This window comes from Taudactylus pleione, unplaced genomic scaffold (genome assembly GCF_031769625.1).
Source record: "Taudactylus pleione unplaced genomic scaffold, aTauple2 ptg000009l, whole genome shotgun sequence".
In the NCBI taxonomy this organism is placed as follows: Eukaryota; Metazoa; Chordata; class Amphibia; order Anura; family Myobatrachidae; genus Taudactylus; species Taudactylus pleione.
In genome coordinates, this window is record NW_028284412.1 from 14,979,544 (window position 1) to 14,997,168 (window position 17,625).

Sequence of the window (17,625 nt, forward strand, 5' to 3'; positions counted from 1 at the left end):
GAGAAAATATCAATCATCAAGGGAAGTAACATTTTTTATCTTTATTAGCGCCAGTGCATCATCTTTACCAGTATTTGTTTCTGTCATCTGGTACTTCCACCAAAAGGATGGATCCCGCAACGTTATGTCTGTGTGTGCACGTGTACGCCCAACTCTTAGTGTGTGCCGTCACACATCCTGGTTGATTCCACCCCTCTTTTGGTTACAGTGCTTCCGCACTCCGGTCTCCGGGGATGGATGCACATCACTGGTCATGTGACGCATCTCGTTGCTTCCACCCTCAGATGGCTTACTTCCGCTCGGACACCGTGTGTCACAGTTGGTGCTAGTGAGTTACCTGTCTCAGGTGATGAACTGGAATCACTGGAGGCTGGCTGGACTGGAACCATGGGTAACATGTATAGCTCTTTTAATATAAAAAGTGGGTAGCAGTGAGAACTGCCTTTGGTGATGAGTGACTGGAACTGGAAACTTGAGACGTTGTAATGAGACCAGAAGGAACTTGGAGGGACTGGACTGGGACTGGCAGGTAGGTTGACTGAGCTGGTCGGGGTACCAGTAGATGAGCTTGCAGATGGATGGTAGCACGGAAGCTACTTGGTGCAGTTAATGAGCCATGAGGTGAGTGGATTTGGAGGAACTGGACTGGGACCGACAGGAAGGCTGACTGAGCTGGTCGGGTTACTAGTAGATGGGCTTGCAGATGGATGGTAGCGTGGAAGCTACTTGTTGTGGCTTGGGAAGCCGTGGGTAGACATTGGCAGCTGGGTGGCTACGTGGAGTGGCTGGATAGCCGTGGGTAGACGCTGGTAGCTGGGTGGTTACATGGAGTGGCTGGATAGCCGTGGGCAGACGCTGGTAGCTGGGTGGCTACGTGGAGCGGCTGGATAGCCATGGGTGGACGCTGGTAGCTGGGTGGCTACGTGGAGTGGCTGGATAGCCATGGGTAGATGCTGGTAGCTGGGTGGCTACGTGGAGCGGCTGGATAGCCGTGGGTAGATGCTGGTAGCTGGGTGGCTATGTGGAGCAGCTGGATAGCTGTGGGTAGATGCTGGTAGCTGGGTGGCTACGTGGAGTGGCTGGATAGCCGTGGGTAGACGCTGGTAGCTGGGTGGCTATGTGGAGTGGCTGGATAGCCGTGGGTAGACGCGAGTAGCTGGGTGACTACGTGGAGTGGCTGGAAGCTGGTAGCTGGGTGGCTACGTGGAGTGGCTGGATAGCTGTGGGTAGACACTGGTAGCTGGGTGGCTACGTGGAGCGGCTGGATAGCTGTGGGTAGACGCTGGTAGCTGGGTGGCTATGTGGAGCGGCCGGATAGCCATGGGTAAGAGATGGTAGCGTGGAAGCTACTTGGTGCGGCCTGGGAGCTGTGTGGATAAGCTGGTAGCATGGAAGCTATTTGGAGCGGCCTGGGAGCCATAGGTGAGAGGCTGGTAGTGTGGATAGCTGAACGCAGCAGGCTTATGGATAGCACTGGTCTAGGAACCAGCAGGAGTCTGGGACATATTAGTACTCAGAGGTACAGCTATAGCACAAGTTGTACACCATGGGACGTAACAACATGTTCAAGCACAGAGTGCTATCAGAGGAGGATCTATATACCTAGAGTCTGGCAGCAATTGGTGGATACAGACAGGTGGTCTGGCAGTGGCAATCTGAGTGGAGCAAGGCACAACATGCAGAGGGAGTAATCATCTCTGCAGCCCTTGAGAATCAGGACCACACCTGTGATTAAAATTAAGACTAGCAATGCTCACTGACAGAGCAGAGTCCAGGTGATTAATCAGTGTGGGGAGGAGAGCAGTCGGCACACACAGAGTTGTCACAGCCAGCATGATTCAGCCAGAGCAGATCTCCCAGGAGAATTACAAACACAGATCCATGGAGCAGCTGGCAGAGGTAAGTCTCCAAGCAAAGGTAAAAACTAGCCAGGATTGTGACACCGTGTACTTGGTGTTCTTTCTGTAACTAAAGAAAATTTACTGTGTAAATAAACATCTCACATATAATTCTTTATAGCTTTGTGGCCCAGAGTATTCTTTCAGGTATTGTATACTAGTTCATATGGACAATACTGTGGGGGATGATGCAAGAAGGAACATACACAAATATCTAAAATACTTAAAAAAATCCATTCGATAGCTCAAAATATGACTATAAACAGGTCATTTTAAACTAACTCAATCTAGTTCAATATTAGGAATAGTGAACTGGTATGTATACATAGTGGAGTGTATATAGGGTGATTCCCATTCATAGTATACAAGTAATTGGATTCAAAGTGTCTCTCATCTCTTTACATAGTTTTTTATTATTTTTTTTGACTAGAAAGTCAGCCTCCATCCCAGTTCTAGAAACAATAGTTGTATATAGGTGAAAAAGTAGTCATTGTTCATGGCATGTCTTTATGTTGATTCCAAAAAGCCATTATTCCTTCGCTAACATGAGAATTGGTTTAAAAGTCCTGTCAGTATGCAGGAATTTCTTTCTTCAAATCTTCAAGGGGCTTATGCATCAATGATGTATGTGTTTTAGTAGGGGATTATGTCTACAGCACCTGGTATTCTTGGGCGGTCTCCCATCCCAGTACTAGCCAAGCCCAGCCATATATAGCTTCCAAGATCAGATGAGTTTGGGCACAGACACGGTGGTATGGCTGTAGAAACCTACATTACCCCAAACACTTTACATCTCCATTGTCCCTACTTGGATTTTGAGCCTGAAAGGGGATCTACTACACCAGGTATTCCCGGGAGGTCACCCTTCCTAGTACTGACCTGGCCCACCTATGATTGGCCACTATTTTGTGGTATGGTAGTAGAGAATGGCTCAATGTATATTTCCTTTATCGATGAAACTTCATAGAAAGGGGGCTATTTTATAGCCTTCATCCTTTTTGGGCCATGGTACTGAGTTCGAATATCCGGTACATTTCTCTTTTTGAAAGTAGATTGCTCAGGTCTCCTCCTCTTCTGCCTAGTGTCAATGTGTTCAATGGCTTTGAAGCTCAGCTCTTCTGATTTGGAGTTGTGTTCTATGGTGAAGTGTTCGGATACTGCATGTCCTTCTATCCTGTTTTTAATATTCCTGACATGTTCTTGAAATCTCAGTTTCACGGTCCTCTTCGTTTTCCCCACGTATTTCTTGCCACACTTAAATTCTAGCCGGTATATGATAGAAGTTGAGTTACAATTCATAAAGTCTTTGATAGTGTACACTTTTGATCCATCATGGTTGGTAAAAGTTTTCCTTTTTGGGTGTAGGAACTTGCAAATATTACAATGCCCACATTTGTAACTACCCTTGCAGGTTTGACTCAAAATTTTCAGTGGTTTATTCCTCTTTCTCAGCATACTTGGTGCTAGTATATCTTTTAGATTTCTGGATTTTCTAAAAACAAGTTGTGGTTTCGCAGGTAATATATCTTTCAGTGATGGGTCCATGAGAAGAATGTTCCAATGTTGGTTAAAAGATTTAATGATTTTACCCTCCTGGCCATTGTAAGTAGTGATGAACAGGACCATTTGTTGTTTACGGCCCTGCCTGGTTTTATATTTTAAAAGATCATTTCTATCCAGGGCCTTCGTTTTATTAATGGCTGTCTGCAGAACTTCTCCAGGGCAGTCTTTTTCTTTAAACCTGTTAGCGTATTCCTCGATCTGTTCATCACAAGTTTTCAAGTTACTACAATTACGCTTGATTATACAAAACTGGGAGCGTGGTATGTTTTGTTTCCATCTCTTCAAATGGCAGCTTTTAAAATGTAGGTAACTGTTTGCATCAACTTCTTTGATAAAATTCCTTGTGGAATTCTTGTCCCCTTCACCTGTTAAAACCAAGTCTAAAAAGTCCATTGTATGATTACTGAATTTGGACGTAAACTTCAAGTTCATATTATTGTTCGAGACTTGGGATAAAAAATGATAAAAACTTTCTTCAGGACCTTCTCATATAATTAAAATATCATCTATATATCTTTTGTACAGTATAAGGTTATTTTTGAATGGGTTATTATTGTAAACATACTTTTCCTCCCAGCACCCCATAAATAGGTTTGCAAAGCTGGGAGCGAAAGTAGTACTCATGGCTGTGCCACAGATCTGATGATAAAAGTGGTCCAGAAATTTTAAATAATTATGGTTTAAAATAAAAGATATAAGATCACATAAAAACTCTTTATGTAAAATGTCCATTGTTTCATTCAATTCCAGAAACTCCCTTGTTGCATTGATTCCTTTTGTGTGTTCAAAGCATGTGTAAAGGGATTGAAAGTCAATTGTTGCCCAACTGTAGGATTCCTTCCATTGAATCCCTTCTATACATTGCAAAATACTTGTTGTGTCCTTCAGGTAAGACTCAAGTCCCTTCATGTATTTCTGTAGGAAAATGTCCACATATTCTGACAGATGGGAGGTTAGTGATTCTATACCTGCGGTAATTGGTCTGCCAGGAGGTTCTGTTAGGGACTTGGGGATTTTTGGTAAAAAGTAGAAGATGGGGGTGGTGGGGTTGGTCTTCATTAGATATTGGAGTTCTTCTTTCATCAGGATCTTATTGTGGAGACCGAAAACTAAGAGTGTTCTTAGTTCCTCTATATAATCTTCCATAGAGTCCTTTTCCAGTTTTTCATATGAGTTTCCATCATTGAGGAGTCTCTGTGCTTCCTTCAAATAATATGAATAATCCATGATGACCAAGCCCCCCCTTTATCTGCAGGTTTCAAAACTATATCTTGATTGTTCTTTAGGGCCTTAAGAGCTTCTTTCTCTCAAAGGTTCAGATTATATCTTTTAGGTTGATTTATATATTTTTCACACACTTCTTCTTAATCATTTCATAAAATACATTGATATGACTCCCCTTGGATTTTAAGGGGTTATACGTGGATTTCCCTTTTAATCCTGATTTAGAGGTCTCATTATAATTCCTTATTTGTGCCTCTTTCCTAAGGAAATGTCTTTTGAGGGTTAAAGTCCTAACGTACTTATTTCGATCAATGAAGATGTCAAATTTATTAATTTTGTTAGTTGGAGCAAAATTGAGGACCTCATTCAGAGCCGGTTGCACAGAGCGTGCGGTCAGACTGAATGAGGGGAGGACCTCTTGAATTTTCAAGACGTCCTCCTTTGCGGTGGTAAGGCTGTGGGTTAACACCCACAGCCTTACGACCGCCTAAGGTGATGGTCGCGATGGTCAAGACCATCGCGACCATCGGGGCTTACGACGAGACCCTAGGGTAGGGTCTCACTTGTCGTAAGCCCCAGAGAGCTTCTGGCTCTGTCTGAGCCGGAAGCTCTCCACTGACATCAATAGTGATGTCAGTGGGGCCTCCCCCAAATGGTAGGCGTTCCCATGGGAACACCTCCGTTTGGGCTGCCACCCCCCCGGCCCGCCTTCAATCAACATAGACAGCTCGCCCCCTTTGGATCGAGACCCGCTACGACTGGCGGGTCTCACGCATGCGCACGATGGCACCGGCGCCGTCGTGCGCATGCTCTGTGGGGGGCCATCGACCCGGTCCGAACGCATCGGCGCTAACGACCGGGTCTGAATGACCCCCTGAGTCCTTTGCTTAGTAATGATATTTCGGATTGTTTGAGGGTATGCTGAGAGATATTAAAAATGTCTTTCGTTCTGGGATCTACTGGAGATTCCTTCTTTTGGTGTTCTTTCCTCCTCCCACTCTGTTTTCCTCTTCTTCTCTGAACCTTCTTTTTAATGGGGAGGCTAATCGCGCCGTCTCACTGAAGGTGTTTTTTTTTGTGCTGTACATGTGTTCTTGTGCTGGTGATAAAAAAAAGGTCACTATCACTATTAGAATCTAGATGTTGTAGTGTGGAAAAACGATTTCTGGTTTGTAAGGGTGCTGTTCTTAGAAGAAATTTCTCATCCTATCCTTTTCTGTAACTGTATCTCCTCCGGGGGTGGGTATGAATCTCCCATTGGGTTCTTCCCAGGATGCAAGTCTATGGTGAGATCTTTCTCGTCTGCAGATTATACTCCAATTCTTTCTTGTAAATACTTTTTCATTGTCCTTATATTCCTCCTTGTCCTTGTAGGTCTCCATTTGTGTCTCCATATTTAGGATGTCCTTTTCTACATTACAGAGTATTCCCTTTTCTCTTCTATGATCAACCTCATTAGATCCAAGGAGCACTTATGTAGAATACCATCCCATTTTCTCAGAAATTCAGGTTTATCTAAACCAAATGTTGGATTTTTTATGATTCTTAAACCTCTTGGTCTTCTGGGCCTGATTCAGAGGCACTCGGTGTTTACGAGCGCTCGCTCTGAATCAGGGCGGGGATTTTTTTATTTTTTTTTCTACTGCCTGCTCACTAAGCTGTGGGTGCTCATCGACAGCTTGTATGAGTGGGTTGGATATGGTCGCGATAATCGCGACCATGGGCATTGTGAGGAAACCCTAAGGTAGGGTCTCAGCACTCGCAATGCCGAGTGGACTTCCTGCTCTAATAGTGATCACGACATCATGAGTGATGTCAGTAGGGCTGCCCACAAACGTCAGGTGTTCCTTTGGGAATGCCTCTGTTTGTGCAGCCATCCCCCTACAATCGCCCCATTTTGGTGCGATCCCCAGAGCAAGTGAAGTTCTCACTCGCTATGGGGCTTGCGCATGTGCATTGGGCCACCATCAACCCGCTTGTGAGCCCTCTGTCCGCTGATATGTAATGTTCCAGCCCCCTGATATCCCACCAGGTTTTTATTTCTTTCATCATTAGTTTTTCTGTCTCCCAGAACATGTTGTCTATGTTCTCAGTGGGGATGCCAGGTTGGGGGCTGTATTATTTTCATCAAAAACATTTTGACATAGATCACTCCTTTTATTAAGGCAATCTCTGTTTCTAAACATTTTCGTTTTATGTGTACCGGCAGCAAAACACCAAACAAACACCAAAACAACTTTAAAAAATAATATGTGGATACGGTGTCAAGATACACAGTAGTAAATCTATCAGTATATCAGATTAAATCAACAGTCTATACTCAATAATGCAACCCTTGCCCTAAGATAATGGGCGTCAGCCTTAGGTCAATAGCACATGAGCTAATGGTGTTTAATTACCAAATAATTTAGAAGAAAACTGTGACTGACAAATGTGCAACCAGTTTGCTAAAAAGTGCTAGTGCATACAATAATAAATACAGAAAGAATACAGTGGTTTTTGAAAGTATATAAAGTGCAACAGTGAGAATATATAAATATATAATTTATTCTATGAAGATAAAGAGAATGCATAGAAAATGATCACATGATAAAAACAGTAATACATAATAATGTGGACATAGAGGAATTGATTATATAAAAATAATTAAAAACATAAAGACAATTAATGGATAAAAGGAGGATATCAGCTTATCTGAGTAAAGGAGTCAAAGTTTCATGGGGTAAGAGACTGCTACCCCCAACGCGTTTCGTCCAGAGACTTTTTCAATGGGATACTGATCAGGAGGGGTGACTCTCTATTTATACCCTTCCATGTGTTTATTAGGGGTCAGAAGTTGTAAGTGCTTCTGGGTTACTCAGAGCATTAAAACTCATATATTGAGTCCAGGCAAAGCCAAGATGAGGCTATGAATAGCCTAGTGTAAAGTTACCTTAGGTCTAGTTTATGCCAAATTAATATGCAAGGGCTATTTCCACCCTTTCTGTCCATCTGGTATTTCCGCCCAAAGTTAATAAAGTATTTATTAACTAATATTCAGTACACAATATAACTAAACACCTATTACAAACAATGACTAACAAATAAAAATAAATGTATAAAAACATATATGAACTATCAATATACAATATACAGGCCAAAAATTTCCTTTGGCGCCTCCCCAGCTCCCCATACAAAAAAATTAATGTATCTTAGTTTAAGCCTAATGATACGTGGTGCAAGTCATGGCATGAGTCACTTTTATCGGACCTCTGACCCTTGCCTTTTTTTTAACTGAGGTTGCGCAATTTTTCCTGAATTTTGCTTCTTAATTCAGTAATAGTGTACTAAGTGCCTGATTCAGATCCGCTCGCTAGATGTGTTCACACGCAGCCAAAGTATGCAAATCCTGCGATTGTACGGCAAGGCATTAGCACGACCACTATGTCTCGGCGAGCAATCAGTGTGTATTTAGATGCCCACCTGCCTGTCTTAAGACGCCCACTTTCCCACATCATCTCCAGGAAGTGTATGCAACAATCTGTAACATTGAGAAACATCAGACCCATACGCAGCACTTGTGGCTGACCATACCCTACCGCAAGCACTGCGAGTGCTGCAGTGTTTAATTGTTACATGTCGCTGTCACGACTTGACCCTTTCTGACAGCTTTCCCAGGCAGGACGGGGTTACTCCTGTTGCTCTTGTTGCTAGGCGATCAGCATGCCTCAGGAAGTGATGTCTCATCCACAGGTGCAGCTTGATTTAGTGCTGCAGCCTATTTATACTCACTGAACTATTGCACCTGTGCTGACTATAGCATGTCTGTGGATTACATCAGCTTAGCTGCATGGGCAGCTTTTGTTTTCTCCATGATATTGCTTCCATTTGGCTTCCCAGCTGACACCAAGCAGCTCCTGGGCTGCCATCATCCTCCAAACAGCTTCCTAGCCACATCTAGCAGCTCCTGTGCTGCCACCAATCTCCAAACTGTTTCCTAGCTGCATCTAGCAGCTCCCATGCTGCTAACGTTCACCATACGGCTTCCTAGCCGCACCAAGTAGCTCCCGTGCTACCACCAATCTCCAAACGGCTTCCTAGCCACATCTAGCAGCTCCCGTGCTGCCAACGTTCACCATACCAAGTAGAAAAGGGAGGAGGTTTAACCCCCTATTGTTCCTCAGCACACCGAATTATACTTGCAACAATATATGAACACTTTATGGTAATAGAACTTCAGAGCTATTGGTTGCATGCATTTGCAAATACATGGGAAGCTGCTAGGCGTCGTCACGGCTTCTCTGTCACTAGCAGTCCCTAACACTAAGGGGTACACATCCGGGGCACAGAGCACCCCAAAAAACGTCCAGCCCAGGACGCCCCCAGGGCATCACACGAAAATAGAAAAAGAGTGACAGTACAGTGTAAAGTATAGATGTGTGCGAGTAGTTAAGTGTTGAAAAAGAAGTTAAAATATATGTGAAAAAATATATGAATAAAAAACAAACATAAAAGGTAATGTGAAAAGTAACTGTGTATTAAGTGGTGATTCCCTGAGGAGGCCCAGCCAGAGTAGCCTCGGGGGCCCTACGCCCAAATGCACACATCTATATTTTACACTGCACTGTCACTCTTTTTCCATTTTCGTGTGATGCCCTGGGGGTGGTCCTGGGCTGGATATTTTTGGGGGTTCTCTGTGCCTCACACATGAATCCCTTAGTGTTAGGGACTGCTAGTGACAGAGAAGCTGTGACGAGGCCTAGCAGCTTCCCATGTATTTGCAAATGCATGCAACCAATATCTCTGAAGTCCTATTACCATATAGTGTTCATATATTGTTGCAAGTATAATTCGGTGTGTTGAGGTACAATAGGAGGTTAAACCCCCCTCCCTTTTCTACAACATTCACCATACGGCTTCCTAGTCGCGCCAAGTAGCTCCCGTGCTACCACCATTCTTCATTCGGCTTCTTAGCCACTCCAAGCAGCTCCCATGCCGCACCATAGGCTCTCAAAGCCATTTGCTAACCCTAGACTGTTTATCTATGGCTATAGCTGCAACATCGGCACCATCACCACAAAATTGGAACACTTGCTGCACCATCGGCTCTCAAAGCTATTTCCAAATTCTAGACTGTTTATCTATGGCTAATGCCGCAACATCGGCACCATCGCCTCAACATCGGCACAATTGCCACACCTTTGGCACACTTGCCACACCATCGGTATCATTGCCATATCATCAATGCAATTGCCAACTCATCAGAACCATTACATGTATCAGCTCTAACTGTACACTTCATCTCTTGAATTCCCTTGTGCCTCCGTGTGAGCCTCTACTACCCCAAGCGTAAGTCCAGGCAGCCGCCTAAGTACCAGTGAATGTATCATAGTTCTAAGGGAACAACATGGGGTTGTTATTGGTGAAGATCTCGCTAGCCGGGTTCTAGGGGTCTCACATGGAGCAGGCAGGGGGATTTATAACATTAATTCAGCCATGTGACGTGTATTATGATGCTCCATCTTAATTATGCATGCCTCTAAAACGGCGTTAAGATGCTCAGACACGCCTATGTTCACACCACCACTCCCCAGTTTTCATCAACCATCCCTGTCACCACCCATAAACAGCTCATCCTGTCACTCATTGTAGCAAGATGGCTATGCGCAGTGAGCGAATGCTTCCCGATCGCATGGACAAGTTTGCGCACGCGCACTGCGATGCATGCGCATGTGCACAATGCAAACATCGGCAGGCTACATACGAACACAGCCTAGCGAGTTGGTCTCAATCAGGTTCTAAGTACTTGGGATTCGTCTTTTTACTGACCCCTCTGTATCCTACAGTACATAACTGATCCCTCTATACTCATCACTACATTACAGACCCCACTATACCCTACACTACTCAACTCTCTGTACCCTACATTTCTTCACTAATCCCTCTATACCCTATCACTAACTCTCTATATCCTACACTAGTTCACTGATACCTCTATACTAGGGGTGAGCGGGTTCGGATTTCTGAAATCCGAACCCCCCCGAGCCCCCCCGATCCGAGTCCGATCCGAGTCAGGCTCGACTTTTCCCGCCTGACTCGGATTCTGAAATCGAGGCAAAACGTCATCTTCCCACCTTCCGAGTCTCGCGGGTTTTGGATCCTATATAAGGTACCCGCGTCGGCGCCATTTTCTCACTCGGCTGTGGACAGTGAAGAGGGAGGGTGGGAGTTAGGGCTGGCTGGGCTGTGTAGTGTAGTGTAGTGCTGCTGTTGTCCACTACTTCAAAGTCCATAGGGGCTGGCTGTGTTGTGCTGTGCTGCTGTTGTTAATAGGGGCTGTGTCCACTACTTCAAAGTCCATAGGGGCTGGCTGGACTGTGTTGTGCAGTCAGTTCTCCATAGGGGCTGTGTCCACTCCAAAGTCCTGTGCAGTGTCCCAGTCCTAAAGGGGTGCTGTAGTGTTGTCCAGGGGGTGCTCTGTCCATCAGGGGTGCTCCCCCCAAGTGCTAAAAAAATAATATATTTTCTGTGTTTGTGAATTGTGTGCGCAGTAGCCGCACGTGCATCAACAAAGTAGTGCCAAGCGTGCGCCTGTGTCATAAGTAAAGGGCCGGCTGGCTTGACCGTTAAGGGTGCTGTAACCCCCGAAAGTACACTCCAGTCCAAACCAAAAAAAAAATTATTTTCTGTGTTTGTGAATTGTGTGCGCAGTAGCCGCATGTGCATCAACAAAGTAGTGCCAAGCGTGCGCCTGTGTCATAAGTAAAGGGCCGGCTGGCTTGACCGTTAAAGGGTGCTGTAACCCCCAAAGTACACTCCAGTCCAAACCAAAAAAAAAATTATTTTCTGTGTTTGTGAATTGTGTGCGCAGTAGCCGCACGTGCATCAACAAAGTAGTGCCAAGCGTGCGCCTGTGTCATAAGTAAAAGGCCGGCTGGCTTGACCGTTAAAGGGTGCTGTAACCCCCGAAAGTACACTCCAGTCCAAACCACAAAAAAAATTATTTTCTGTGTTTGTGAATTGTGTGCGCAGTAGCCGCACGTGCATCAACAAAGTAGTGCCAAGCGTGCGCCTGTGTCATAAGTAAAGGGCCGGCTGGCTTGACCGTTAAAGGGTGCTGTAACCCCCAAAGTACACTCCAGTCCAAACCAAAAAAAAAATTATTTTCTGTGTTTGTGAATTGTGTGCGCAGTAGCCGCACGTGCATCAACAAAGTAGTGCCAAGCGTGCACCTGTGTCATAAGTAAAGGGCCGGCTGGCTTGACCGTTAAAGGGTTCTGTAACCCCCAAAGTACACTCCAAACCAAAAAAATATATATTTTCTGTGTTTGTGACTTGTGTGCACTGTGGCTGCACGTGCATCAACAAAGGAGCAGCGCCAAGCATGCGCCTGTGTCCCATAAGTAAAGAGCCGGCTGGCTCATTTCTTAAAGGGTGGTGTAACCCACAAAGTGCACTACTCTCCAGCAAAAATAAAAAAATATTTTCTGTGTTTGTGTGCGCTTTAGCCGCACGTATATATATCAATATAACATAAATGGAGGACCAAACTTTCTCCGATAAAAATAAAATAGGGAAAGATCAAGAACCACTTCCTCCTAGTGCTGTTGCTGCTGCTGGGAGTTGTTCATCATCCCAGAGAGGAAGTAGGAACATCACTACTTTTACTAAACAATTGACCCTCCAACAGTCCCTAGCGATGAGGATGAAGTACGACAGCAGTCATCCTGAAGCAAAACGTATAACTGAGGCCTTGACTGCTATGTTGGTGTTAGACTTGCGTCCGGTATCCGACATTAGTGCAGTGGGATTTAGACAATTGATGGAGGTAGTGTGTCCTCGGTTCCAAATCCCATCTAGATTCCACCTGCATCCTCAAAGCAGCAGCGACAAGCGTGCGTCTGTCTGTTAAAGGGTGGTGACACCCTCAAAGTGTGCTACACAAACAATAAAAATATTCTTCTTTTTTCTGTCTTTGTGAATTGTGTGGGCTGTAGCCGCACCTGCATCCTTAAAGCAGCAGCGATAAGCGTGCGTCTGTCTGTTAAAGTGTGGTGACACCCTCAAAGTGTGCTACACAAACAATTAAAATATTGTTCTTTTTTTTTCGGTCTTTGTGAAATGTGTGGGCTGTAGCCGCACCTGCATCCTTAAAGCAGCAGCGACAAGCGTGCGTCTGTCTGTTAAAGGGTGGTGACACCCTCAAAGTGTGCTACACAAACAATAAAAATATTCTTCTTCTTTTTTCTGTCTTTGTGAATTGTGTGGGCTGTAGCCGCACTTGCATCCTCAAAGCAGCAGCGACAAGCGTGCGTCTGTCTGTTAAAGGGTGGTGTAACCCTCAAAGTGTGCTCCACAAACAATAAAAATATTCTTTTTTTTATTCTGTCTTTGTGAATTGTGTGGGCTGTAGCCGCACTTGAATCCTCAAAGCAGCAGCGACAAGCGTGCGTCTGTCTGTTAAAGGATTACATCGGTGACAGCATCCAAGTAGGCATGTCAGACAGTCCGTACCTGTACTGGCAGGAAAAAGAAGCAATTTGGAGGTCCCTGTACAAACTGGCTCTATTTTACCTGAGTTGCCCCCCCTCCAGTGTGTACTCCGAAAGAGTGTTTAGTGCAGCCGGGAACCTTGTCAGCGAAAGGCGTAGGAGGTTGCTTCCACAAAATGTGGAGAAGATGATGTTCATAAAATGAATTATCAACTCTTCCAGGGAGACCAGCCTCCAGAACGTACAGAGGGACCTGTGGTTCCAGCAGGGACGAATTAATACTCTGTGAGGATGAGGATGTACACACTGAAGAGGGTGAGGAATCGGTGGATGAGGAGGATGAGGATAACATCTTGCCTCCGTAGAGCCAGTTTGTGCAGGGACAGATAAATTGCCAGTTTCTTTTGTGGGGGCCCAAACGAACCAATCATTTCAGCCACAGTTGTGTGGCAGACCCTGGCGCTGAAATGATTGGTTTGTTAAAGTGTGCATGTCCTGTTTATACAACATAAGGGTGGGTGGGAGGGCCCAAGGACAATTCCATCTTGCACCTCTTTTTTTTCTTTGCATTATGTACAGTTTGGGGCCTAGTTTTTCAATGCCATCCTGTCTGCCACTGCAGTTTCACGCCTAGATGGGTCACGTGTTTGTGCCGCCCACTCGTGTCGCTTAGCATAGTCATCCAGCTACCTCGGTGCAACCTTTTGGACATAAAAACACTATTGTGAGGTGTGAGGTATTCAGAATAGACTGGAAATGAGTGGAAATTAAGGTTATTGAGGTTAATAATAGCATAGGAGCAGAAAAACCTACAAATTCTGTGATTTTAGCTGTTTTTATGCTTTTTTTCAAAAAAATACAGATCCAAAACACAAAACCCAGAACCCAAAACACGGAAGGGTGGTTTTGGCAAAACCAATCCAGATCCAAAACACGAAGAAAGATCCAGATCCAAAACCAAAACACAAAACACGAAAAGTGGCCGGTGCACACCCCTACTCTATACCCTTCACTACATTACTGACCCCTCTATAATGTACACTAGTGAACTCTATATACCCACACTCCATCACTGACCTCTCTATACCCTACACTACATCACTGACCCCTCTGAACCCTACACTACATCACTGACCCCTCTGTACCCTACACTACATCACTGACCACTCTGTACCCTACACTACATCACTGACCCCTCTATACCCGCCACTACATTACTGATCCCTTTATACCTGCCACTACATCACTGACCCCTCTATACCCGCCACTACATTACTGATCCCTTTATACCTGCCACTACATCACTGACCCCTCTATACTCACCACTACATTACTGACCGCACTATACCCTACACTACATTACTGATCCCTTTATACCTGCCACTATATTACTGACCCCTCTATACTCACCACTACATTACTGACCCCTTTATACCCTACACTACATTACTGATCCCTTTATATCTGCCACTACATTACTGACCCCACTATACCCTACACTACATTACTGATCCCTTTATACCCGCTACTACATTACTGATCTCTTTATACCTGCCACTACATTATTGACCCCTCTATACCCACCACTACATTACTGATCCCTTTATACCTGCCACTACATCACTGACCCCTTTATACTCACCACTACATTACTGACCCCACTATACCCTACACTACATTACTGATCCCATTATACCTGCCACTACATCACTGACCCCTTTATACTCACCACTACATTACTGACCCCACTATACCCTACACTACATTACTGATCCCTTTATACCTGCCACTATATTACTGACCCCTCTATACTTGACACTACATTACTGACCCCACTATACCCTACCCTACACTACATTACTGATCCCTTTATACAGTACCTGCCACTACATCACTGACCCCTTTATACCTGCCACTACATTACTGATCCCTTTATACCTGCCACTACATCACTGACCCCTCTATACCCGCCACTACATTACTGATCCCTTTATACCTGCCACTACATTACTGATCCTTTTATACCTGCCACTACATCACTGATCCCTTTATACCTGCCACTACATCACTGACCCCTCTATACCCGCCACTACATTACTGATCTCTTTATACCTGCCACTACATTACTGATCTCTTTATACCTGCCACTACATTACTGACCCCTTTATACTTGCCACTGCATTACTGACCCCTCTATACCCGCCACTACATTATTGATCCCTTTATACCTGCCACTACATTACTGACCTCTTTATACTTGCCACTGCATTACTGACCCCTCTATACCCGCCACTACATTACTGATCCCTTTATACCTGCCACTACATTACTGACCCCTCTATACTCACCACTACATTACTGACCGCACTATACCCTACACTACATTACTGATCCCTTTATACCTGCCACTATATTACTGACCCCACTATACTTGCCACTACATTACTGACCCCACTATACCCGCCACTACATTACTGATCCCTTTATACCCGCCACTACATTACTGACATTTCAAGTATTTAAGCATCCCCACCTATTACTACTTCATCAATTAGTTGTGTCAGGTTCTAGAATCTAGTACATCTCATCATCCAGAACATAAGTCTATTTATAAATATATATATATATATATATTCATTAAGATACTGTAGATATATATAAAAGTCAGTGTGAATGTAGGTATATATATATATTGTGCCGGCGTTCGTGGATTTGTTTTGGAACCTGCCTCCCCCTGTGAGATAATTGGCTTGATGGCACCTGCATTTAAACTGACTTTTGTCATTAAGAGGAATTCTGCCTGTAATGGATTCTGATAGGCACACATGGATTACCTGAACTGAATAAATATCTACTGTTCTTTAAAATAACATGGCATACACTATTGTTCCAGCCCATTGCTGGAACTTACCATATGAATTATGTTCTCCCTCTTCATGGCTCTAATGTATAAATTGCAAAACATCTTCATACTGCAGCAGCCTCCCTGAAGTATTTCTGTAACAGAATCCCGGCCAGGTTGACTCACACACCAGACCACACCGCCTTTTGTTCCACAGAGAGGGGCTTCTGGCCGGTTGCCAGCATTGGTCACATCGTAGGTAAGGAGTTAGGGAGTCATAGTTTCTATCATTCCCCTGCACAACACAATGCACACTGGATTTGGAGTGTAGGTTGGGCAAGGACCACGAGGAGAGATGGAGCAGTAGGGGAGAGACATCAGCTGAGCAGCTCAGGAACATGAGGGGATGTAGAAGCATAATGGTGTAGAGAGTAGACTGAGAGGACGGGCTCTCTGTGGCTGCGCCCTTCCATGCTACAGCGCATCAGGTGACGGCCCTATCAGCCCATCCCTTGACCTGCCCCTGTTAACGTATATTAGTCACCATTGAAGTTAGTAACTATAAAATTGGATAATTTGCAATTAATATTGGCCGAGCAAACAAGACTGCAATGTCCAGAAGATGCCTGAATTTTGGGGAGTTCCCATAGACCCCTCTTAGAGTGGGTCATCCTCCCACATCCTGGCCACATCCTAGTAAAATGGGTGGGACATGGTGATGTGATTCTCTGCGAACCACAGACAGCATCATGGCCTTACCCTTTCTGTGCGATTCATTGAATTATGCTGTTGGGGCGGGGCCATGATGACATCATTTGCGTCATCCCGCCTCTTAATACTGGGCTCCTGCATCTCCCCTCTGGGTATTCACAGAGGTGAGATTAAGGGGCTTATTCATAAATTATTAGTTGGGGGATAGCCCCGGAAAAAAATCATTATCGGGGGTATCTGCTAAAAATAAGTATCCCCAAATTTATCTTCAGGGGACCCGATAATTAGCCAACATGCCCCATTAAAAGTATGCTTTAGGGCAGGGGTGCACAACCCTTCTAGTTAGAGCTCTGCCCGCAATCAGGCATCCAGTACTCACTCCACATGTGCCACAAAAGTGGGTGCAGGGGGAGGTGGGGCCCAGAGACACAGCGGGCCCCATAGTAACTGCACTCCCTTCTCCCACTGTAGCTACACCCCTGCAGGGACCCCCTTCTCAGGTATTACCCATACCCTGGAGAGCTGGCCTGGAGCAACAAGAGGTGTATCATCACATATGCTAGTTACACCACACTGTACGCTTAAGAGGGGTTACACATATAATTAAATAGTCCCTATGTTCCTTCAATTTAATTATTAATTTTAACTATGCAGCAAATGAGGGAAAATTGAGCAGTATTTTAGGAGAAACAAATGTTTTATTTTATGACACAGGCGTCTATGTACTAATAATTGTAAACCATCCACAGTCACTATCTATGTCGCCGGGGATATTTTAATTTTTATTGAAAATATCCCCGCTATGTACAAAGGAGAGCTTGCAGGGACAGCGGTTGCAGTAACCGCTATCCCTGTGAGTTACATTGTAGAAGTCTTTCATAGAAGTGAAAGACTTCTCAGGGGAAGCTGACACTGC

General features: G+C 44.7%; 1 protein-coding gene and 1 pseudogene across 1 annotated transcript in view; one reads left to right on the forward strand and one right to left on the reverse strand.

The window, feature by feature from the left end:
• The window catches only part of LOC148542794 (ras-related protein Rab-9B), a 71,045-nt gene that overhangs the window by 26,251 nt on the left and 27,169 nt on the right, over positions 1-17,625 (forward strand). The gene's annotated exons all lie outside the window — the stretch shown is intronic.
• LOC148542795 (5S ribosomal RNA) lies at positions 2,546-2,664 on the reverse strand (annotated as a pseudogene).